The sequence below is a fragment of the Camelus dromedarius genome, chromosome 1, assembly GCF_036321535.1.
Source record: "Camelus dromedarius isolate mCamDro1 chromosome 1, mCamDro1.pat, whole genome shotgun sequence".
Classification (NCBI taxonomy): Eukaryota; Metazoa; Chordata; class Mammalia; order Artiodactyla; family Camelidae; genus Camelus; species Camelus dromedarius.
Genome location: NC_087436.1, coordinates 93,996,582 through 94,012,197, shown reverse-complemented (window position 1 = coordinate 94,012,197; position 15,616 = coordinate 93,996,582). Strand labels below are relative to the sequence as shown.

General features: G+C 41.8%; 1 protein-coding gene across 6 annotated transcripts in view; it reads right to left on the bottom strand.

Annotated features, from left to right (window-relative positions):
- Positions 1-15,616, bottom strand: part of RBM47 (RNA binding motif protein 47) — a 147,827-nt gene that overhangs the window by 78,334 nt on the left and 53,877 nt on the right. For all 6 annotated transcript variants that reach the window (XM_064487223.1, XM_064487214.1, XM_031435566.2 and 3 more), the window contains one exon: positions 10,967-11,053. The gene's annotated coding sequence lies outside the window, so the exon portion shown is untranslated. The remainder of the gene's footprint in view (positions 1-10,966; positions 11,054-15,616) is intronic.

Genomic DNA, 15,616 nt, shown 5'->3' with positions numbered 1-15,616 from the left:
GGAGAAGCAAATATAATACAGCTGACTTCTATCAAGCCCCTAATTATAGAGATTTGCAAAAATGTAAATAATATGCTCTCAACCATCTACTTTTTTTGGAAATACAGTTAATGTTAGAAATTACTATTATTTTTGAAGTAATTAATGAATATTTTAAATTTCTTAGTTTGAATTTCTAATGTGGTAAATAGTTACAATGCACATGAACAAGAGAGCACTTTGGGTTTCTCAATAACTTTCAGGAATGTGAAGACAGGGTTACCAGATTCAAATAAAAATGCAGGACTCCCAGTTAAATTTAAATTTCAGATAAAAAGAAATAATATATTAGTATAAGTATCTATGAAATATTTGGGATATACTTATACTAAAAAAATTACTTACTGCTTATCTGAAGTTTATATCTAATTGAGAGTCCTTTATTTACCTGTTAAGATGTGCTGAGCCCAAAAAGTTTAAGAAACTGCAGTAAACCATGCCCCTCACACATGTGCTAACACACTAATACCAACATTTATTAAACACCTACTGTGTACCAGAGCCAGCACTAAATTCTTGACATACATTACCTCTTCAATTATCTCCAAAATCCTATGTAGCAAGTACCATTAAGATCCCTAGTTGAGTAAACCTAACTAGTGAAAGGCAAGAATGCAACTCAAACACTCAGATGCCAAAATCTCAGCTTGTAACTAGTAGGTTTACACTGAACTCTGAATAATGAAGAATCCCAAAGATGATGGGGTTTTCTGTGTATTTGCATCTCAGATGTTAGCAAATCGATTTCTATTGCTTCTCTTCTCTCTGTCTCATAGCTGTGTGTTTTGCCACCAGGGCAACGATGAAAACCAAGGCTGTGTGTCAGGGAATTCTATCCAGAGCATTTTGACTTGGAGCAGACTTTCCTAATGGATGCTTCCCTGGGCATAACAATTGCATTGTTCCAAGCTGGGAATTCCAGAATGGAGCAATGGTGCACAGGCACAGCTCATTACTATTAATTGGAAGCTGCTGGGAGCTTGGTGCTGGGGTAGGATCATCCTTGAGAATAAACTGGTAATTTCTCCAAATGAATCTGTACCAAATGAAGCAAATGCAACCACTGTTGTTAAGTGAGCCAAGATTCTGTTTTCTGTATGATCATGACCCAGGCCACTAGATATATTTAACGAGCGCAGGTTCGACAGTAAACAAACAAAGGAAAGTAAACTTTTTATAATTCCAGCATAGGGGCAAGGGTATATTCACTCACAGTGCCTCATGATCTGCAAATACAAAAGAGAATTTGCTTGCAGCCAACTAGGGGCCCTCCCCTAATTACTAATTGCTGTAATGAAACATAGAAAGTGATAAACATATAAAGGGGTGGAGAAGGCAGGGGGGAGAGAGAAAGATACTAGTCTTTCACATGGGAAAAACTTTAACAAAGGGAAAATTTACCTTCCAAATCTTTTTTTGTTTTGTAAATTTGGATTTTTATTAGCTGTGAGGCACACTAGATTATAGGAAAGGCAGTTGTGTATACAGAAACCAAGGGTGACAGAACTTTGAGGATTAGCCTGGAGGAGAGAATGGGACAGGGAAGGAGAAAAAAAAAAGGGTAGATCAGAAAAGATGCCAAAACTGGAATGTTAGATTATTAAAAGGAGGTGCGTTTAGAAACAAGACTTGATGAGAACCTAGAGATCAGGCCTACGTAGAAAGGGGCTTTGGGGAAACCCAAGGGCCCAGACACCTGGCCATGGGGCACTGGAAGGAGAAGTTAAAGAGTCATTTATTACTTCTAAAACTGTCAATTTTGCCATTCGCCTCAGGCCCACCTGGCAGGGCTGCTGTCTGTTTTTTCAGATACTGGCCCAGCCCTGCCCTGGTGGCTGGGTCCACCTCCGCAGGGCAGTCCCTCTATCTGCACACTCCATCTAGATTCCTCAAGCACAGAAAGGAGTGCCTGCAAGAGGGAAAAAGAAAAAGAATAACAAACTGAGATGCAAGCCTGGGCTCCCTCCTCAGATAAGCTTGGGTGACCAAGGAGTGCAGCTTTCCCCTTCAAGAGGCCTTCAGAGTTTATTCTGGTGAATGCTGAATGTCAAGGAGGACACAGCCAGAAACCGTGACTCATCAAATTTCCAACGTCAGGACCAGAATGCACAGACCAGATCCAAGGCCTGGCTTTGCACTCAGAACACTCAGAGTCAAGGCCCCTGCCTGCCTCAGATATGAAGGGGAGGAGCCACGCCGCCCGGCCTTCACCCTATCGGCCCGCTGCCTTTTCTTGTCTTCAGCACATGGAGAACGTGGAGTTTTATCCCACTGTGTTTGAGCCACAGGCCCTTATGACATTTCAGAAGGTGATTTGCCTTGAAAAGTGGTTGGATCTGTACATGAAGGTCACTGGACATTAGTGTAAAGCCAGATGGTATTTTTTGGCTCTGTAGGCCCTATGGCTTCTGTTACATATTTTTCTTTCTTTTTGCTTTTTTTTTTTTGGAAACCCTTAAAAGTGTAACAACCATTCTTAGCCACATATAAAAACCGGCAGCAGAGCTGGCCATAGTTTGCTGATCCCTCACTGAGAGCAGCGGCAAAGGGCGGGCAGTATCAACAGGGGCTTCTGCAGTCTGGTTGCTGCTCTATTGCCTTCGTGCTGACAAAGGCTACCTAATTCTCCACCGCGCTTGCCCAAGTCTGGCATCCTCTATTTATAGGGTCACCACCCCTTTCTTATGATCCTTTTCAAAGAAGAATTTAGCTGCAGATCTGGCAGGAAATTAAATCTTCAAATGACAGACTTTTATATATTGGGAAAATAAGATAAATGGGATTTTAAATAAGCTAGAATATTTTTTAACAGGTTAGTTTTCATTCTCAGTGTGTGTGCACGTGTGCACTTCTGTTTAACAGTGAACACTTCGTATGTACCACAAAATCCCAAACCTGGAAGAATCCTCGATAGAGTCTACAACTGTTTACATCTGAGGAAACTATGACCTACTTCGGTTAAATGAGATATTCTAAGTTCCGTACCAACTGGCAGAAAAGCTGAGGCCAGAAACTTGATTTCCTGATTTCCAAATTAGTTCTCTGTCTACTACGCTCCTTCATAGCACATTGCCAAATTGGTAGTAAAAATTCAATTTAACAAATACTTATAAAGTATTTCCAACATACTCAGCCCTGGCTTAATGCTCTGGGATACAAAAGGAGTATAAGGGAGGGTCCTGACCATAAAAAGCTTTTGATCTCACTGAGAAAATAAGGTACACACACGAAACAAATATATTCTGTTTTACATTGTTATATAACGATATAGCTAAAACAGTGCTGATAGAGGGTTTTCTGTCTTTGCTGTTCAGTATGGTGGCCAGTGGCCATGTGTCAGCTGAACACTTAAAATGTGGGTAGTGCAATTAAGGAAGTGAACTCTTTTTTCTTTTTTAATTGAAGTATTGTTGATTTAGAATGCTGTGTTAGTTTCTGGTGTACAGCATAGTGATTCAATTATACATATATATATATATATATATATATATATTCTTTTTCATTATATGCTATTACAATCTATTGAATAGTTCCCTGTGCTACACAGTAGGACCTTGTTGTTTATCTACTTTATATATAGTAGCCTGTACCTGCGAATCCCAAATTCCAAATTTATCCCTCCCCCTGCCTTTTCCCCTTTGGTAACCGTAAGTTTGTTTTCTATGTCTGTGGGTCTCTTTCTGTTTTATAAATATGTTCACCTGTGTCATTTTCTTGATTCTCCTAATTATATTTCATTTTAATTAGTTCAAACAGTCACATGTGGCTACAGGCTACTGTGTTGGACATCACAGGTCTAAGAATGCTTATCGGTCTGGATGGAAAATATGTAACTGACATTCTGTCACTTCTCCCTCTTGTGCCTCTGGCAGAAACTACAGTTGATCCCAGAACCCTTTCCCTCTGCGCAGGGATGGGCTCTCAGGATCCTCCATGCAACATATTTTCAACTGCCTGGACCTGGAACCCATTTGCCATCCCTGACACAGATAAAAGTTGACATATGTGAGCAGGAGAAGGAAGTACTTGGATTGAGCTTAGACAGGCAACATTTGGACACATGAAGAGAAAGGGACAGAGTGTGGGGCTCTCCGTATGGAGAACAACATGAGCATAGGAACTGGATAGGGTTTTCCCAGTTCCAGGACAGGAGGATGCTGGCCGGGCCAGAAGGGAGGATTGTGCTGGGCGTGGTGCAGATCAGAGGGCACACAGAAGGGTGGAGCTAGATTACAGACCTTTGGATTCCAGGAGTTTAGACTTTTTCTCAAGAGCTATAGGAGCCCCTGAAGGTTTAAGCAGGATAATGAGTGGAGACAAACATGTTTTAGGAAGGCAGATCTGATGGTGAGCCACAGAAAGGACTGCATAACAGATAGGCATTCAGAGACCAGCAAGAAGGCTATTCCACTAATGGTTTTTTATTTTCCTTTAGGAAAGTAACACTTGTTTATTAAAGAAAATGTATAACCACAGAAAAGCAGATATAAAAATTAAAACTAGATCTCTGCCTTTCACACTCAACCATAGTTAGCATTTTGATGCAATTTCTTCCAGATTGTTTTTATTTCCTTCCATGGCTACTGCAATAATTCAGGAATAAAAGCTGGACTAGGAAGGTGGTAGTGTGAATATAGAGGAAAAGCTACAAATGAATTTTTCAGTGAGACAGAAGAGTGAAGAAAAAAGGCCATTAGCATCAAGGGACCTGGAACCTGAGTTCTAGGCTTGGCTATTTCAATGGGCCTCCTTTCTCTCAACCCCCAGCCTTGGTTTCTTCATTTTAGAATTCAGGTACTGGTCCAGATCAACCTCTTAACCTCTTCTTATTGGTGTCTAATTAAGGGTTAGAGGAGATTTTCAAGACCTCCCCCTGGACCTAAAATGGAAGTAAATGTGTGTATGTAAGTCTCTGTGCATTTTAAGTGAACACCACATATAGATAGCAGGGTTGTCATTAGACAAAAATGTTCCCTTGATCTTTAAGCTGTACCAATACACAAAGCCTGTCACAATCCGTAAGATTTTAGTTGTAAAATAATTAAACTGTATATTCTAAGCAGTGTTGTATGGAGGTGTGTAGATGTGGTTCCCAGGACATGTAATGGGGTGGTATGACAGGGGACCCATTCTCAGGCAGGACTCCATAAAGCAGGGACAGCATCTTCCCTGTCCTGGAACTGGGAAAACTCTATCCAGCTCCTTTGCTTAAGAGTCAAAAAGTTTTAAGGCCCAAACCATCTTCATAGACCATGGGGAAAACAAAACCAAAAAGAGCTGGGAGAGAATGCAAACAGTGCTCCACGGGAAAAAAAAAAAATACACAGACAGGGGAGGGTATAGCTCAGTGGTAGTGTGTGCTTAGCACGCATGAGGTCCTGGGTTCAATCCCCAGTCCCTCCATTAAAAAACAAATAAATAAACCTAATTCACACACACAGAAGGAAAAAGAAGAAGCAATACACAACCACTTACCAGGTTAATAAGCAAAAGTGTAAGCCGGTGGTTGTCCACACAACATGTACGTGAGACTCAATCGTGGAGTTTCCAAAAAATATCGATGGTTGGGCTCCTCCTCAGACTAATTAAATCAGGGTCTCAGTGAGTGGGGCCCGTGTGTACATTTTTTTAAAGTTCTCAAGATGACTAAAACCTGAAGCATCAGCAGATATCCCAGAGGAAGAACAGCCCAAGGGGCCAGGGAGGGGCGTGGGATCCAGATCTGCCTCTGCTCTTCACTGCCCTGATGAAGTGTTGCTACCAGTTCCCTAGTGAGGAAGAACTGTAGGTCAGCACTTCTAGAACCTGCCACGCCATTATAATTTGCATATTAAACCATATATAGCTTCCATTCCGGAGTGTAGGATCTGTCATTGTCAATACATCCTTTTGTCACGTTCACTGAACCATGTGTGACAGAACCCCTGGGGACTCTGGCCAGTCCATGAACTCTGGCCAATGAACAAGCCTCCTTCTGAGGCTACCTCGGCTCTCTAAGGGGCTCCTAGTTAAAAAGTACAGACTCTGGCCTCAGGCCAACAGCGGTGTGTGTGCCAGCTTTGACATGCACTCTTAACTGTGTGGCCTTGTGCAAATTACATATTCTTTCATACCTCAGCTTCCTTATTTGCCAAATAGGAGTCCTAATACCTTTATGGGATTATTGTAGAAATTAAATGAGGCCATATAAACCAAAGAGATAATGCCTGTAAAGGAATTCTTTGGTGCCTGGCACATAGTAAGCACTCAATAAATGTTAGCATTATTTTTATTATCATTATTTATCATTTGTTTTCATTGTCACCTCAGGGTTCCTTCTAACTCCAATACTTTGATTCTAAGAATCACTTAGTGACTGACTACACAGATGGAGCCAAAAGTCAGCAGGTACTGGCATGCCTAGATTAAGACCAGTCTGGATCCTGCCCCCTTCACCCCAGCCTGATTCCTCAATAACTACTTCATTCTTTGCTTTAAGACACCCCTGGTAGGTTGCTGGCGTTGGTCTTAGTTTTAAAAGGACCTGACATTTTGCAGGCACAGAGCTTAGGGCATTCTTGACGAAAGCACCATGGTTCTTCTGTTACTCTTATTTCTTCGCAGCAGAGATACCCGAGTCTGGCCGAAGTGAACTTCAGACATCCCCTTCCCATCTGCCCTTGATGCAGCAACTGCGGATGCTTGGGGACAATCTGCTGAACCACTGCGCAGCCTCAGACGCGCGTAACTTTGATGCATATCTAATGACTAGTGTGAAGACCTTGTTCATGGGAATTTCAGGGCTGACATTTGAGTGTTACCCATGAAACTTGCTTAAAGGTCTGATGCTGACATGAGCCACAGATTGTCAGCTTCATATCCTTGGAGTGTTCTCCATGCTGTCCACGGTACCAAATACGCTCCTACAAAGCACAATGCCACCCTCGATCATTATTCTGCCAAGAGCCACACATTTTGTTAATGCCCATAGCGTTCTTTTTCCTTGTCCTTGGTGGGACCAAACCTCTTCCTTTTAGGAAGACAGTCCTCCCTTTGTAGGCAAACATCCGCTTGTCTTCCATTATGTTGTTGGTTGAATCACAGCCCATAGCCACCTCTCTACCTTTTCAGTTTTGGAAATGAGTTAGCTTGTTTTGCACATAGCAAGTCATTACAGAGCAGGTTGCCAAAGGAACTAGTGCTTTGAGACTTTTACCCCTGTGAATGAAATCATTTTAAAAGGGGGAATCATCCAGTTTGTGATTAGCCAAACTCCCTGTGGAAACCAGTTTTTCTTTAAGAAAACTGGATTTTCCTAAATTCACTTGGGCCCGGGAAACAGACCTCAGAATCATCTTAATTACAGGAATGCTTTGTTATGAAACCACTGGTTGATGGTATCCACAACGGGCTAAGTGTGAGTTGGGCCTATTTACTCCGACACCAGTTCTTCAGCTTATATCACCACGGACAGTACACGCTGATCATTATAAATGGCAAAGGACTTGGCCTATGCAAAAGTAACCTTTTGCATAATTTCTCAACACCAGCGGGCGCCACATCTGAATTAGAACTTTTATTGAACTGGATCAGCAATTAAAGAAAAGGAGACAAGAGGTCTAGACCAGAAAATGATGAGTTTACTCTCTGGTAAATGAGGATAAAGATGAGAAAAGAGAACAATTAATTTCTACTGCATTTTCCAAAACACCATTAATGTTTGAGCTGCGATGCTGCTTGTTTTAATTCATTCCTGTTTTATTGTTAATTTCCTCTTAAGTAAATGCTTAATCTTTCATTATGGGGTTCCTTTGTAGGTTTATTCATTTGAACCCAATTAAATTACAGGCCTTTTCCTTCCCACTCTGTGTAGTAATAAGTTATATGGCACAACATATATGGTAGGAAGTAATATGTGATGAAAAACTATCAATTTTCAGGTGAAGAAGCAGAAAAGTCACACAATTGGAACCTGCCTTCGGAGACTGCCATCAGCAGCCTGGGATCATTTTGTGTAGGTCCCCAACAGTAGTTGAGTAAACAAAAGAGAATGTGTTTCAACTCACTTGCTCTACCTTGATGAGTATCTGCTCTTCAGCTAATTTCCTTCATATGGACCACGCAAGTGGTCCGACTGTGAGGAGCTTACCTCAAGTCCTATTCGACTTACAGTCAGCCTTCTTGAAACAAAATGATGGGAAGGTCATTTTCCAAAAGGCATACCTTCTGGTAATTTTTAGGGATTTTGAAAAAAATTGTTTCTAAGAGATTTATGATCTCATTAAATGAACCCTACAAGTTGGGAACACGAAGAGCCATTTTACCATAGAAAACAGTATCTTTAGTTACCCACGTTTTCCTCTTTTTCAAAACTTGCATTTTCAACTTGCAGGTTAAACAACACCCACTTCTTAATTTATTAACTTACTTGGAATGAAAATCTAAGCTATGATGACCAGGATGGAGTCAGCACTCAAAACGTCTTACCATTTTATTTAAAGTTTCTATCAGAAATTCCGTGATTTTTTCCCTGTCACCCTTCCTAGAAATCTCCACCGTCCGATGCCCAGACCTTGATGGAGGAATACAGACTTCCTGTGGCTTGAGAAAAATCAGGCAATGATCTAGATGTTAACTTTTTTAAGAGGACTGGCCAAATAGGCCAACAAACGTTCCTAAGAATTCAAATTTCTATATATCAATCATGGCCAGTGATTCTTACTCCTTCCGTATGGGGAAAACAGACCAATCTTACCTCAGACTGAGGTAAAAATCTCAAAAAAAAAAAAAAAATTTTTTTTTAAACAAATAAAGTCTTATTAAAAATTCTATCTTGCTCTGGTGAGCCCCTATACTCAACAGACCTCTTAAAAAACAACCATATCAAATTTACTCACAACTAAGAAACCAGTAAGCTTGAGACGGTCAATTCAGTGGAACTGTGGTTCCGTGTGTGTGTGTGTGTGTGTGTACACGCACGTGTGTGAATTTCTGAATCTGTCAATTAAGTTACTAGTCAAAGTGCCTCAAGAAATGTGCCTTTTCTATCATAAGCTCAGCAGCACTCTTGCTAGAAAATGTCAACATAGAGCATGAAGATTTGAAACCTGAGAATCTCATAATGGTCCAAAGTGGAAGCAGGGTGAAGTAGCCAGCTTCTGTCTGTTCCATTTAAACCATCTATTTTTTAAAAATCCAGGCTTTGGGTGGAGATATCATGTACTATGCCAATGATCACCCTTCCCTGATGCTATCAAGAAAAGAAAAGTGGACACATTTGTTGAAGAAAACAATCTCTCACTAGAAGCTGATCACCTTCCTATGAGAGGTAGATGAGGCAAATTAAAAGCATAGATTTGGGGGAGAATTCAGAGGATTGGAAGGAAAACAGGACTTGGGATCCAGCTCTAGGAAATACTGCTGATAGAGGAAGAAGAATGTATGTCTAAACCACAAAAAGAAAAAATCCTTAAGAGCTTTTAAAGATTCTTCCAGGAATGCGACTAAGTCCGCATTTTAGGACAGACATCTGTTCATATGAAGCCACTTTCCCCTTTCTTCTTTCCCCATTAGGTTCATGCTTATTTCTTGAACCTGACGCTCACTCAACCATTTTGAAACTCTCCAGCTGCTCCTTATTTGATACAGTCACTAACACCTGCCCCCAGTCTCCCTTTGCCTAGTAAACCATTCTTTCTCCACTGGGACTCAGTTAAAACACTACTTACATCCAAGAAGCCTTCCCTGGTGGTCACCCCTTCCGCTGATATTCAGAGTAGGTCCTCTGGTTTTAAACTCCCTACAATTCTTCCTCAGCCCACTCACAGCTCGTTTATTATTTAATATGTGCCCTGACTACTAGACTGGGTTCCTGGGGGCAGAAATACAATCCTTTCTGTCTCAGACTCTTAATTACCCACTACCTAGCACAGAGTCTGGCACATAGTAGGTGGAGGGAAAATGTCAGTTAACTGGTTCACCTGTACCCCTACCATTTTAAGCATTAATGTACAATCACCTATGGGGTCCCCTAATACAGAGGAGCTCCAAACCTTAAAGTCTGTATAAATCAGGCCCATGTGGCTTGGGGAATCCTGCCTATTCTGGGGCATTAACTCTGTAAAGATGCTACTGATCCATGTAATTGGCATAAATGTGAATTTGGACCCTTTCACACATAAATGGATGCTGACAAATCATTCTGGGGACACAATAGTGAAATACTCTAAAACAGATTATTTCACTACTATTTTAGAGTATTTCACTTGTAAGTCCTACAATGCTGAGCACTGGAAGGGAACCAGGCTTTGGATAACAGTGTCTGGTGCTAGGATCTGCTGCCTAAGAAGCTGTTCCGTGGTCTCACGTGGGCTGCTCTGAACCCCAGCACCACTGCTTAAGGGGTCCCAGGGTTACTCATCACAAAACCGTCATATGAAGGCACCAAAAAGAGTTAGTTTTTAAAGGCTCTTACACTCTGTGAAAAATAGGAGGTAGCAAGCACCTAACACTGGTCATTTGGGGGTTATTAGAGGAATACTATATTTCACTAAATCGAAGTCTCCATAAGATGCACCCCAGCTTTAGACATGCTAAATTATGGGGGGAGCTGCATTCTAGAGTTGACGAAATGCAGTGAACAACATAGGAAAAACTCAGTATTAAAAGACCCACTAAGTCATTCAAATATAGCTTCTGTCATTCTTTTTGACTGTGGGAGTCCTCCGGGGACACTGGCACTTACAAACACACAGGCCACTCTGGCCTAGTCAATGAAGTAAATGAAAGCCCAGAAGCAAAAACAATATGTGTTGGTTTAAAAAGAGAGAGAGAAAGAGAGAGAGAGAGGATTAACATTTGGATGTCACCAGGTAAGGTTCACCTACTTTTCCCCACCCCTGGATGATGTTCATTTGAGCCACAGGGAAGATGGAGCCAGGTGACTTACCAAACCTCTTCAGGGAGCCCAGGAACGCTGGTCTCTGCTAGGTGACCTGATGCAAGGTGTCCTTCTAGTGCCTCTGTTACCCGAACTCTGGAATGGAAAAGATAACACTGTTGACCCAGAGATGACTAACGAGGAGTGTGCAATTAATGACTGTTAACAGGAATGGAGGGGAGGGGGGAAGACAAAAAAAGAAAAAACTTCGTGATTATTACATGTGTATGTGTGTGTGTGTGTGTGTGTTACAAGGAAAGCTACGTAACTGGGCAGTAGAAGAGATCTGCACTGACCCACTTACATGGAGGAATATAGGTCCGGTCCTTTCGCCAGTCCTGCAAATCTATTCAGGTTGATATTTGCTAAAGGATATTCAAAGAAAAAACCCTCAGTCTGACAAGAAGAGAGGAGGAAACGCATACAGAGCTGGTGTAACGGGAGAGGGGGTGGAGGGTGGGGGCAGTTCACGGGTTTGCCCAGGTGTTCAAAACTCAGTTCTATTGCTTGCTAGCTGGGTGACCTTGGACATTTTACTAATTTCTCTGGTCTCCCTTCAAATTTAAATTAATTTAAATTTCTTTCTGGAGAGGGACATTAAATTGCAGTCTTCTAGGGTAAATAATGAAATACGTGAAATTGTTTAAAGCCTTGTGAGCTGTTAGCGTTTAAAATATTTCCTTATCTTTGGAAGCCCTTTGCAGCTGGCTTTTCTGCCCATATATGAATAATATTCCTCAAACATTCAGCTTCATCTTTAAGTAAATACATCTGATTAGCTAAGCTCTATACAGCAGATTTTATTATGCTACTACTCCGCCAAGAATGAATAAAACTGCACAAGAGTCTCAGTCCTGCCCCCTCCAAGAAAGACCACAAGTCCACAACCTACCTCTAGGAAACAAAACACAGTTCTATTAACTCCTGCAGTTGAATTAGGTAATCATTTGTTCCAAAGTTCTTCCAAACTCAATGGCCTAATTAACTAAGGTTGAGCTTTTGATTAACGTACAGTGCTTGAAGGAACTTTGACCCACAGAAAGTTGGCATTTGACTTGCTTCTGAGTCCAACCTGTATCACGAGTGCAGGTTTCAAGGGTAATAAAGGACCTGGCTGTTTGCTTACAGCAACAGAGGCGGTGCCGTGTCATTATATGGCTTTTACCTCGACTCTCCACCAAACCATTGGCAAAGACCATTTGCAGCCCACAGGTCAGCTTCTGGAGTGAAAAGAATTTGAAAGAGTGTGTATTTCCAAACTGCAAAGCACCTACGTTCTACCTGGCATTTTTAACTGTGTGTCGGTTGTTTGGGAATCATGAGTATGATCCAGATCACAGTGATCAGAGTGGAGGTGGGGTGTTAGAGCAGGTGTGGGCCCTGTCCATCCAGATCCTGCCTTGGTGAGCAAACTGCTCTCTTGGGTGGCTGCTGAGTTCCCCTTTATTAACGTACTCTAAACACACAGAGACACAAGGCAGAGGCCACAGTACCTGAGGGTTCATGTTCCTGCTTGTTATGAGATGAATAGTGTCCTTCCTAAATCCCTGTGTTGAAACTCTGAGCCCCAGTACCAGAGAATGTGACTATATTTGGAGACAGGGCTTTGGAAGAGGTAATTAAGGTTACGTTGAGGTCAGATGGGTGGGCCCTAATCCAGTATGACTGGGGTCCTTATAAGAGGAGATTTGAACACATTCACATGCAGACTAAGTAAGGGACGATCCTAGAAGGACACTGTGAGGAGGATGTTTGCAAGACAAGGAGAGAGTCCTCAGGAAGAAACCAAACCTGCCAGCGCCTTGATCTTGGACTTCCAGGCTCCAGAACTGTGAGGGAAAAGCTCTCTCTTGTTTAAGCCACTCAGCCCCTGTAGTCTAATACACTACCCTCTGCCTGGACCCCCAACCTTACATCCCAGGACCAGGCAGGTACCAAATGAGGAAGCGGACTAAGAGGAAAATGACAGGAGTGGTGTTGACTGTGGAAAATGGGAGAGGCCATCAAATTTTAAAACTTTAAAAATACTATGAGGCCACATAAATTATATCCATGGCTTGATTATGCTGGTGGCCCTTCAGTGGCAACTCCTGAGCTAAATCATTGCAATTAGACATTTAAAAACACCCACTATTCATGCTTTCAACAAATATTCATTGAACACCTACTACAGGCCAGGCCCTAAGCCAAACACTGGACATAGTGGTGGATAAAATAAGGCGTCTTCTCTGCCTTCATGGTTCGTAACAGTCTGGTAGGGAGTCTAGGTACTGAGCTAGGTGAGCAATGTCAAGTTGAAAAGACAAAGCGGCTCTCCTCCAAGACAGTGCAGATTACTGGGGCACAGACGTGGAACGAGACCATTATGAAACAATGGTGCACTGGCTAAATGACACAGAGGCAATGGAAAGTGGAAAGATGGCTCCAATTCTATCAAGGTTAATTAAATAAGAAGTGAGCCAAGTTCTGAAGGATGACTAACAGTCTGCCCAGCAGACAGGGATGACAGATGAGGAAAGGGCATTTTCCAGACAGAAGGAACAGCCAGCTCCTAGGTAGGGGACCATAAGACAGCACAGAATCATTGGAGAATGGCAACCAGTTGGACCACAGGTGGGCAGTGGAGGGAGCAGCAGGATGTGCTGCTGAACAAGGTGAGGGGCTCACATTTTATTGCACTGTGAACCACTGGAGAATTTTAATCGAGAAGGTGACATTACCTGACTTGCATATTTAAAAGATCGCTCTGACCACAACCTAGAGGGGCTAAAGGCAGGGTGACCCAACAGGAGAAGATGAAGGCAGGAACCAGGAGGAGACATAGGGATACCTGGTGGTCAAGGTCAGGGATGCAGAACTGAAACTGTCATGGTTCAACCGTAGCCATGGTGACACTGCCCAAGGACATTACGTGCATCAAGAGAGGCACTGAGTTTTTGATCACTGAGAACATGTGTTTCTGAAGAAGCTTTTAACTTCATTTATCTTACATTTCACACCAGGAAACTAACTCTACCCATCCTTTTTCTCCAAAGCCACATATGACTGTACCTCAGGTTCCTCATCTAAATATGGATAATAAAGGCACTACCCTCACAGAGAAGATGCCTTGAACTCATGAATACAAGTGAGTACTTAAGCTTTATTATTAAATTAACAATTATTAAAGCATTTAAAACACAAATGGATGTTTACTGACTGCGCAGTTAACATGAATAGGAGCCAGATTAAAACAATCACCACAACCACAGAGTAAAAACTTATACAACTGTCTTGGGAAAGAGCTGCCTCCGATTTCCTTAATCTCTCCAGAGCTCTCCCACAGCCTCTTAGAAAGGGCCCTAATATTTGTGCAGGATCACTACTTTAAATTTATAAAATGCTTTGTCTCAGGTAAAAAAAAATTCCAAATATTAATGATCCAAGGACATATGGGACCTGCAGAGAGAGACTGGCTGCCAAGGGGCACAAGAGAACTTTCTAGAGAGATGGAAATTTCTCTGTCTTGATTGAGGCAGTGGTTCCATGGCTGTATGTGTTCCACATAGCTAAAAATATGAATTTTACTATATATAAATTATATTTCAATAAAGACAATGAAGATAGAAAGGCTGGAAATGGGGGAACGGGGAATTCAAGGGGAAATGGATACTAATATTCCAAAAAAGGGGGGGAAGTAGAATTGCGTGAAAGAATTTGCCTTAAAACTTTAAATTTCCAAAAACATCATCTCTCTGAATGGATGAAGCTGGCTGAGAATGTGAAAAAGCTTCCTAATTAATGCAAGAAACATTGTGAAAAAGTCAGAAGTCCTCATCCTACTCCTGTGTCTAAAGAACAGCACATTTTACCCATAGATTCACTGGACAAGCTGCCCTCTGGTGGCTTTGATACATATTTCCTGAGCACAAAAGTAGACAGTTACTAAGCTGTCTAGGTTGCAAGCACAGACTGCCTACAAATATTTCCCAAGGTAACTGAGAGTGAGTGTGCTGGCCTCTTGCACACAAGAGGGGACACGGGCCATTCTGGGCTTGCGTCACAGCTGAGCTTTAAATAACTAAGAAAACAGGACTGCAGCAAAATACATATGGTATGAGGCTGACAAATTCAAGAGACACTTTAACTCAATTTAAATTTCACTTTCGCAACCCGGTATCAGCGTATCAGAAGCAAACATCTGTCTCAAACAAGGTGAGGGTGAAGAAAACAGAACCGAAAGTTTCAGTCCCAGCATCTGTGACTATTACTCAATATTCCCAAGGTATTTTTGCATAAAGAAAACAGTAACAACAACCCAGCAAATACTATCCAAACACTGGTTTTTATTAACACTGGCATGCGGGGAATCTAGGTGTCTTATGAAACATTAAGCATTTGTTTAAAATAAAGGCAAGAAGGAAGGGAGGGAGGAGCAAATAGCACAGCTTTCCAAAAGTTGCACTAAAAAAGATACATGATGACACAAGCCTCAACTCGCAAGATGATAATATTTTCTCTTTAGAAAGCAATGCATCTTCATTTTGTCAGAGAAACACATAAGGAAAAGACTGTTATAGATGGACATAGAGGCTGCATTTCAACTGCTGAGTTGTTAAAAAGGCACCAAGTCCAGATCCAGTAGTATCAGGCTGGACTGAATTAATTTACACCAGGGTC